A 10,633-nucleotide genomic window follows, 5' to 3' on the forward strand; every position below is an offset into this window, starting at 1 on the left:
GATCCCAGATGCTGAACCTCACCTACAACATCATAAAGAAACAGTCATGGTCAGCACCTTCTAATCCTGGAGAGCTGCTTTGAGGAGCAGGTGGAGGCTGGGGAATGTACAAAGCTAGCCTGATGGCCTGTAACCTTAGAAGAGGCATTTTACCTATTCTTAAATTATAAGCATCTCCTTCTGCTGCCTGCCAATGCAGAAGAGGTGTTCCCTCCCACATGGGAGAGGCAGAGGATGCCTCTTCTAAGGAGGCAACAGATACCCACAGGTACCACCTGATAATGCATGCTTGTGTCTTAGAAGAGGCATTCCCTCCTGTCTGTAAGTGAGAAGGGGGAAGAAGTCTCTTCCAGTTTAACAGCAGTGCTTATTACCTACTTTCATGAGTATTAAAAATATTCTTTAAAAAAGAATCTGGTGTGTGATTTATCTGAGTACCTGTCATGGTGTAAAATTACTCCTGGAGACAGTAAGCCAATCATGGCGCTTCTGACACATTGCTCTGCAACTGCACATGTGTGGAAGCAGGCCCACACACCCATGCGCTCACATACCGCTTTCCTCACTGCTGTTGGTTTCAGCATCCACAGAGAATGAAAAGCCAGGCAGTGATTTCATGTGCAAATGAAAGCCATTAATCAATGGCAGCATCCCCCCATGACGTTAGACCAGCTCCAGCAGAGGGTGATTGCTGCACACCAGCTGTTGCACGGGCCCTTGTGCCAGGACTGGTTGGCATTCCAGGCCAGGCTCCATCTCACAGCTGGCTCGCCTTCCACAAAAACTTCAGGAGGAAGGAAGAGCTGGAGCAGATGGCAGATTTTCAAAACCAGTGGGTGGCTCTGAGCCCCCCCACGCCCTTGAGCAAAACTGAGTTTATGGGGGGGGGGGAAACCCAGCAAGTCAATTCTCCCTGGGTGTCATAAGCTTCATTTTCCCAGAGACAGTAAACTTGTGTCTGTGTTCCACCACTTCAGATAGCAGGCTCACACAATAGACTTCTGAACAAATCAACAATCCCCGCACTAGGAAAACTAGCATGTCTGGCTTCTAAGCTAGCTTTCCCCCATGCTTTCTAGCAGTTTTCTGCAGTTTTCTAGCTGCAGGATTTTAAAAGAACATTTCTGGAAAGCATTCCTTCAGCTGAGCCCATCTTGTTGTCAGTGGAGGAGTTGAAACCAAACTGGTCACTGTTCCAAGTTTTCTTCTCACCCTCACACTGCCAAAGCAACATGCACAAGCCAGCATGCCCAGATTGCCACATATTCCTCTGTCAAGGCAGTGGAAACAGAGGGTCGTTGTAGAGCAAGAAACAATTTGCCTCTATCCAGGATGAAACTTCCTCTCTGTTCCTCCACAAAGCTCCTATTCTACAAGAATCTATGATTGCAATGAATAATATTCTGTTGCAGAGGAGCTCCTGGCCGGCTGTGGTGGCAGGTGAGGGGTGGCATTCCTGGGGCCCAGCAATTCAACTCTGATTCCCTCTTGTAAAACTAGCTGTGCAGACTGTGGTGCAAAAAGCTCTCAGGCCCTGGAGAGAAAGGCAGCAATGTTTACTACCAGGCAGCAATGTTTACTACCTTGGTAGGTAGTGTAGGGGGGCCCTGGAAGGAATTTTGTGCACAGGTGTGATGTACTAACTGGGCAAATAGGCCATTTTTTAAGGCTTTGATATAGCATAGGGAAAGCAACTGTCCCTACTCAGCAAGGTATCGCATCCCTCCCAGAGGCTCTTGTTTGTGCTGTTTCCCTTGTGTTTCTTCTCAGATTCATTACACAGGCCTACAAAATTGAGGGTCAGAAAAGTTTTTCCCAAAGTTTATGGTGGTTTGATATGAATTTGGGGTGCTGATTCAAAAAATAGCATCCATTTTGCCCTATCACCTCTAGTTTTGGAGATATAGTATAACCTTTTTAGTGAATGGTTCAAGCAGCTACCTCATGAGGAATCCATGGTGTAGGCTTCCTCATGAGGAAGCTGTTTGAACCATTCACTAAAGAGGCTATGCCGTGTCTCCAAAACTAGACCCCAAATATACCCAGGAATTGGTGTAACGTTTAAGGAAGCAAAATGTGTGTTGGCCTGTGTTATCAGTCCTTTTGGGAACAGCCTGCTTCCTGCAGTTGTGGACTCTCCCTCATTGGAGGTTTTCAAGCACTGATTGACTGGCCAATTGTCAGGGACACTGTAGTCCCCTGCACCAAGCAGGGGTTGGACTAGATGTCCTCCAAGCCCCCTCCCGACTTTAATATTTAAAGATCCAATGACAAGGAACCATTTGCTATGTGAAAAGTGGTATATAAATATATTTCTATAATTATTTTTAATTAATAGTATGAGTTGAATTTTTAAAGCAAATCCACCCACCTGTGGCCAAATGGAAGAGGAAGGAACTAGACTGTTCCTGCTACCCAGAGCCAGCTGGAGTGTGTGCATCACGCCACGGAAGGGCCTACTAATTTTGTGGAATTTCAATGCTGTTCCTTCTGGCCATCCACCAAGCCAGCATCAAACATCTCTGCCAGCCAGAGAAACAGGTGCAGCCGCATCTTCTTGTTCGTTGCAGCCAAGCTGGTGGTGCACAGGAAAACTTGCCCAGGGGGATTGTTTGCACAAAAAAGGGAGAGATTTTCTTTGCGCCTTCCCAAGCGGCGTGCACAGGCCTCCATTGTCGACATGTGTGAGCATGAACGTGTGTGTGTCAGAGGTGATCTGCAGCACTGCCCCAGCCCTCCTGTGCCAAAAAGCCTCAAAAATGGAGCTTGGCAGGGGTGCACGGATGATGTATGAGGCTCTTGGAAGCGCACAGTGCCGGCCAAGCTGTGCAGGCCAGCAGCCATGGGGTGAGTGAGCTGGAAGCGGGAAGAGCACATTGTGCTGATAAATGAGGTTTCTCTACCCCGCTGGGCTGGTCTCCATCTGCTTTCTCCAGTCTCGAAGGCAAACGGTTGTGCCGGCAGACATGCTTCGGTGCCTCTCTGTAGCCATGGCATAGGCCCACCCGCTCCCCCCCACCACAGAAACTTCACAAGAAGAGGGTTGCCCCACCTTCCCCCCCAGAAAACACCCCCTAGGGTATCATTTAAAGCGTCTCTCTTTTTTACTGTCAGATTTACCCATTATCCCAGCCTGTTTCCTGAGCATTCACCCAGCTTTGTAAAGCAGGTTCTTTGCCTGGCCTGTTTTCAGTGCCAACCCCAGCATCCGTCTTTAGAAAATGGCCCACCAATAACTCACAATCCCATCCTTTCCAGTGTGCCTCCCTCCTCATTCAGACCTGTCCCTACTTTTTCAACCTATTCATGAAGGTGCAGCTGGTTTTTCCACTCTTTCCTAGATACATACAGCACCAAGCACAAAGTGGGGGGGCCCCCACTGGCTTCTCTCTCCAGTCTACAACTGCTATTTAAGATTTATTTTGAGCACACGTGTGCAGGTCTAAATTAGACCCCAAGTTCTTATCAGGAACCCATTTCAATGCCACAGTTCAATTGTGGAATGCTCAAGAAGAGAATGACTCTGAGCATGCACAGAGTGACATTTCCTCACTAACAACAACTAAGGGCACAATCCTAACCAACTTTCCAGTACTGGCATAGCTGTGCCAGTGGTGCATGTGCTTCAGTTAGGGGGCATTCACAGAGGCCTTCTCAAGGTAAGGCAATATTTGTTCCCTTACCTCAAAGTTGCATTACCCTTATGTCGGTGCTGGAAAGTGGGTTTGGATTGCACCCTAAGTGGAACAGATGCCAAGAAGTCTGGCTACAGATCTGCTGGCAATGGTGAAGAAGGACAAGACAAAACCCAAAAGATCTAAGAGAAGCACTGAATAAATGTATGTCAAAGTGATCATCAACCACAAACTGTGCATCATTCTCCTTTGTCATTTACTCATAGGGTAAATTTGCACCCCAAATATCGGAAGGATCTATGTCTGATAGTTTTCTTGCTTTTGTTCAAGGCATTTCATGCCAGATATTTTTAAAATTTGCTTGGCCCTTGGTATTTGTTATGTTAAAAAACAAACAAAAACTCCAGCAAGATGAGTAGATGAGGTTTTGGAAAGAGAATACTGCTGAACTGCAAAATAATTTCCATGAGGCGTGTATGGTGCCATAATGGAGATGAGGCTGCAAGGATGGATTGGATTAATGTCTAATAAATTCCCTGTGATGAATGACTGCTTGTTAACAGGCCATTAGTTAGCTGATGCCCAGACTGATTTCATTCAGAACCGCCACTCCACTTTTCTCCTAGGGAGAAAAAAAGAAGCCAGGTGGCATGCAGAGGAGAGTTTGTGGTTTGCATTTTGAGAGCATGCTTTGAAAACAGACCTCAGGCAAGGTTCTTTGTAAATGTGAGAAGCAGGGGCGTGCGGTGGGTGGGGAGGCAGGTGAGGCAGAGTCTCCCCACCGGAGTCCTTTGAAAGGTGCTGCCACGTGTGAGGTGTGCAAGTACACACAACTCACACATGGGTTGTGAGTGCTTGCACACCTCACATGATGGTGGCGCTTTTTGAAGGACTGTAGTAGGGAGGCTCTGCCTCACCTGCCACCCCACCCCCTGCATGTCCCTGGTCAGAAGTTTAGGAAGAAATATGAGATGTAAAATTTGCAAATAACCTCAGTCTTTCCTCCACCCCTATTTCATGCGGCTTTCAGATCTTCAATCTATTTTCTGTATCAGTATTTTCAGCTAAGTCCCAGAGTGGATATAGTAATACATTAAAAAGTGCTTCTGAGCATATGCAAAGGGTCCTCTCTTCAATGACCATGCCCTGACCCTACACACAAAGGATTCCATCTTATCGAAAATACGACCAGTCAGAAACTGGATTTAGATAGGCATTAAACCCACATCCACCAGCCACTGAATGAGTATAACATCTCTCAGCCTAACCTACCTCACAGGGATGTTGTGAGGACAAAAAGAGGGAAGGAACCACGTTCACCAACCTGCACTCATTGGAGGAAGGCTGGTATAAAAATCTGAAAAAATTAAAATAATAAATAAGGGTGCAATCCTAACCAACTTTTCAGCACTGGCATAACTGTGCCAGTGGGGAATGTGCTGCATCCTGTAGTTGGGAGGTAGTCATGGAGGCCTCCTCAAGGTAAGGCAATGTTTGTTCCCTTACCTCAGAGTTGCATTGCACTTACTTCGGTGCTGAAAATTTGGTTCGGATTGCACCCTAAATAACTTGCTAATGAACTAACAATGGTCTCAGGGTGATTTTAACCTTTTTATAATAGAAAGGTTTCTTGTTAAGCACACCCTCTAGTGGTGAAAGCTGGTATTACCCTTCCCCCCACAAACTGGCCGTTGGTAATTCCATCCCATGTTGTAATTTCAACCATTATTATTAATAATAACAGTATTTATATACTGCTTTTCAACTAAAAAGTTCACGAAACAGTTTACAGAGAAAAATCAAATAACTAATGGCTCCCTGTCCCAAAAGGGCTCACAATCTAAAAGATGCAGAACACCAGCAGAAAACACCACCACCACTAGAAAAAGACACTGCTGGGATGAGGTGGGCCAGTTTACTCTCCCCTTGCTAAAAAGAGGAGCACCCACTTGTGCCTCTTATTCAGTTAGCAGGGGTAGCCATTGACACAGGAGGGCACCTACAAACGACATATTTGCTACTCATAGTTGACATGGCCAAAAGATCCCCTTGTAGTGAATTTACCACATGAAAATTATAGAACAAGACCTAGAAATGTCAACGAATGCTAGAGAACAGCCCAGTTCCTCCCTGCCCTGGGAGAAGGGAAACACTAAAGAGTAGAAAACCCTTATCCTGCTTGGATTTCCAAAATAGCAGGACAGCCTCTTCTCTCCCTCTCAGTTCCTGTTTGCTGGGGAATGAGAGGGAATGGGCTCACCAAAACAGTGACTGGCATGATGTCCCTGCTCAGTAAGCCCTGCTAGCATAGGGAGGAGCTGGAATGCCCAGCAGCAACCAAGAACCATATGCAAGAACATAGCACTATCAACATTTCTCAGTTCATATCAATTGTTATCTACCATATCACACTTATAGGATATCCTATGCCCCCTTTGATGCATTATAAAAGATGGAAGACCAGTCTTTTTTTTGTTTTAAATCCTACTCTAGTATCTCCCTTAAAAAATTACATAAGAAGATAAGCCCCATAATATCCAGCCCCACTGGATCAGGCCATAGTCCAACTTCCTGTATCTCACAGCGGCCCACCAAATGCCCCAGAGAGCACACCAGATAACAAGAGACCTCATCCTGGTGCCCTCCCTTGCATCTGGCATTCTGGCATAGCCCATTTCTAAAATCAGGAGGTTGCACATACACATCATGGCTTGTAACCCGTAATGGATTTTTCCTCTAGAAACTTGTCCAATCCCCTTTTAAAGGCATCCAGGCCAGATGCTGTCACCACATCCTGCAGCAAGGATTTCCACAGACCAACCACACGCTGAGTAAATAAATATTTTCTTTTGTCTATCCTAACTCTCCCAACACTCAATTTTAGTGGATGTCCCCTGGTTCTGGTGTTATGTGAGTGTAAAGAGCATCTCCCTATCCACTTTATCCTTCCCATGCATAATTTTGTATGTCTCAATCATGTCCCTCCCTCAGGCTTCTCTTTTCTAGGCTGAAGAGACCCAAACGCCTTAGCCTTTCCTCATAAGGAAGGTGCCCCAGCCCAGTAATCATCTTAGTCGCTCTCTTTTGCACCTTTTCCATTTCCACTATATCCTTTTGGAGATGTGGTGACCAGAACTGGAAACAATACTCCAGGTGTGGCCTTACCATCAATTTGTACAACGGCATTATAATATTAGCTGTTTTGTTCTCAATACCTTTTCTAATGATCCCAAGCATAGAATTGGCCTTCTTCACTGCCGCCCACACATTGGGTCGACACTTTCATCGACCTGTCCACCACCACCCCAAGATCTCTCTCCTGATCTGTCACAGACAGCTCAGAACCCATCAGCCTATATCTAAAGTTTTGATTTTTTGCCCCAATGTGCATGACTTTACACTTACTTACATTGAAAAGCATCTGCCATTTTGCTGCCCATTCTGCCAGTTTGGAGACATCCTTCTGGAGCTCCTCACAATCACTTCTGGTCTTCACCACTCAGAAAAGTTTGGTGTAGTCTGCAAACTTAGCCACTTCACTGCTCAACCCTGTCTCCAGGTCATTTATGAAGAGGTTGAAGAGCACAGGTCCCAGGACAGATCCTTGGGGCACACCACTTTTCACCTCTCTCCATTGTGAAAATTGCCCATTGACACCCACTCTCTGTTTCCTTAAATCAACCTTAAATCAACATTGAAATTTAGCTTTACCTTTAGCTTAGCTTTTACACAAACTCTTTTTACACAAATTCAAATCAACACAAACTCAGTCTAAAGCGGTCCCCCTTCCCCCACAGCTGGAAATTCCTGGAGGCCCTCTTAAAACTGCAACTTTGAGGAGTGCTTGATTCTCAGAGGTTCCAGAGCAGTCCTAAAGGGCTGGCAATATTAAATCCATCAGCCTCACCCAAAGTATTTGGGAATGGGGCCATGTGGCCGCTGACTGCACTGCAGGTAGCAGGGTCCAGGTTCAATCTTTGGCAGCATCTCCAGGTAGGTCTGGGAAAGACCAGTGTCTGAAACCCTGAAGAGATGCTGCCAGTCTGTGTCTGGCAATAGTGAACGACCTTGAGCACAGGCCTGTGTCAGGAGAAGGTAGCTGTATATGTAAAGAGAGAAACAGCAAAACAGGATGGATGGATCTAGGGAGATCAGAAGGCAAATGAAAAAAGAGGAGCCTTGTTGGAGTCCAAGGGGTCTGGAAGGACTGAAGTCTTAGACCAGGAGGATGGAGGCAACCAGCAAGCACTATGTGGTCCACCAGTGGACTGAGGCCAGTTACTGGTGGACCCTCTTCCAGTTGCTAGGATTCAGGGTGAATCTTGGCCAACCAAGCCCTGATGTTCTCAACTCAAGAGCCTGAACACATATGAGCCTGCCCAAGCCTTGCACTCTTGGAGGGAAGCCTCATCATCTCATCGGAGCATGAAGATTCAAAACTGATCTTGCAAGACGGACTTTCATGCTTAGCCTAGGACATACTTAGCCTAGGACAACCCTGCCGACATCTCTGCCCAAGAGTCAAACATTCCCATGGCAGTAACGATGTGGGGCTGAGCTCACTTTCCATTCTGGAGCACACATCTCAACCATAGGAGCACACCAAGACATGAACACATCAATCCTCACATTGGCTTGGGCTTGGGGTACATGCTGGTAGATCAGTGGTAGAGCTTTGAAGAGCCCCCCATATATTATTTCAGAAAGTCATCATTCAAGAATCTGAATGCAGAGGGCTCAAGTTCCATTCTTCGTGGTTTTTAATGGGGGGAAGGAAAGGTTTTGGAGGTGACTTGTGATGGAATTTATCACATCTGGTGGTCCTTATCTCTCTCTCCACCTCTCCCCAGAATAAGCCCTTTAACCAAGGCAGTTTGATGACTCCGAAGCATCCATGCACTCACTAATCATTTGCAGGATGGAGTTGACTAGTGGCAGTGGCATAGCCAGCACTAGCAAAAGCACTAAGTTTTGCAGGCACATGAATGCACCCTGCAAGCAATCCCTCCCCCTTCCCTTCAGAGCCATTCCGACCAGTGGGAGCAAAACAGAGGTGAATGCCTGGCTCTGAAGGGGAGGGGTTGCTTGCATGGCGCATTCATGTGCCTGCAAAACTTAGTGCTTTGCACCCCCTCTAGCTACGCCACTGCCCTCCTGGATGCTGCCTTCCACCATTGGTACCCACCAACTGGGAGACCATGTTGACCTCCACATTTTCCCCTGAAAGCCAAACCCAGCGCAGGTGGGGAGAGAGTGGGGGGTGGGATGTCCTCTTTCCCCCTTTCCAGAAGCTCTTCCAATCTGCCCTTGTCTCCGAGCTCCTTGGAAGGGGAGGTCGCAGGGCAGGGTTGTTCTCCTAGAGAGTGAGTACTGTCCCCTGCACCTCACTGGCGTGCCACCCCGTGGGAAGGTCTCCCGCGGGAGAACTTCCCGCTCCCTTGTCCCTGAACGGTCTCGGGACAGCGCTGGTGGGGACGGGCGCCCGGCAGCGATGCCAAGTGTCCGGTTCAATCGCTGGCGTCGAGGCTTCCGGTCTGGCTTCACGCCCCGTCCTCGTCCGTCCCGTCGGGGCAGCGCCAGGAAGGGGGAGTCGGAGTTCTCCCTCCCTGACCTCTGGTCCTAACCTCCCTGACCAGACCTCCCTGACCTCGGGGACCAAGGAGTGCCGGAGAGGGAGAGAAACGGGGGGAAGAGCCCCCCACCTTGGTAGAGATGTGCGGTCGCTGGGGAGGCAGGTGAGGCAGAGCCTCCCCGTCGGAGTCCTTCGAAAAGCAGCGCCACTGTTGCGCGTGGGTTGAGTGTGCTTGAGCACCTCCCACAGCGGTGGCGCTGCTTTTCGAAGGACTCCGACGGGGAGGCTCTGCCTCACCTGCCTCACCTACCTCCCCAGCCACCGCACCTCCCTGCCTCGGATCCTGCTTCGCCAGCCTCCAGACACGCTCCGAGTTCTCCTGTACCTGGACGTGGGCAGGAGATCGACGGGACAGTCTCTAGTGTCGCGTCTTCCAGCGACCCGCCCGCAGCTTGAGGAGTGAAGAGGGCTGGACAGTCCGCCCCCGGGCTCTGCTGCCCCCCTCCCCAGCCTTAGTCAAACCGCCCCCCGAAGTGCCAAGCGGGCCCCACTGGCCACCTACGAAGCCGTCGAGGCTTACCTGGTTCCCACCGAGTCTCCCCGCAGGCACAGGAGGCAGGACAGGCACCGCTTCCTCCAGCGAGCCGAACTGCGAGGCGGGGGGAGACGAAGAGGCTGGAACCCCCACAGGAGGAAGAGGAGGAGAGGGGCGCCCCTTCTCTGGCTGGGCTCCCGAGCAAAGAGTGCGCGAGGGCGCCTGGCGTGCCTGCTCGGGATGGCAGAGGGGTGGGTGTGGTTTGCATGCTTTCTTGGAGGGGGGGGACCAATGGGTTTCGATGAATGGCAAAGGATGGAAGCGCGCTCACGTCTCGCCAGGCGCGCCCCCGAGGGGGCTGAGGCTCCAGAAAGAGACAAAGGAGACAAAGGGAGCTGGTACCCTGAACCTCCCGTTGGAAATCAGCGGAGCAAATGGCTCCCGCTGGAAATCAGGGATATTTTCCTCTCCAGGGAATTGGGGGGGGGGGTGTTTGAAGTGGAGGCCAGGCCAGGGCAGGCTGATCACTCAAGACTTCCCCCTCCTACTACTGAGTAAAGACCAATTTCTTCCACCTCTGTTTCCCTCATCAGCAGCAGCAGCAGCAGCAGCATCACTTCTTCAGCCTGGTGGATTGTGGGAAACTCCCCAAGGTCCTGATGCTAAGAGGAGGGGAGTGATCACTGGAGTCAACAATAAGAGCCAGGATCCTGCTGAGCTGGTCAAAGTGACACCCCCTCCCGCCTAGTGGCAGGGGGAAAGGGGGGAGGGGAAATCCCACCTGGGTCCTTGAAAGAGATTATGCTCTATTACTGTCAAAGGAGATGGAACAAGTCTAGAGGGAGAGGGAGGAGGGTTGGTTCGAGGAAAAAGCCCCCTTCCCTTGGGAGT

The sequence above is a fragment of the Tiliqua scincoides genome, chromosome 9, assembly GCF_035046505.1.
Source record: "Tiliqua scincoides isolate rTilSci1 chromosome 9, rTilSci1.hap2, whole genome shotgun sequence".
In the NCBI taxonomy this organism is placed as follows: domain Eukaryota; kingdom Metazoa; phylum Chordata; class Lepidosauria; order Squamata; family Scincidae; genus Tiliqua; species Tiliqua scincoides.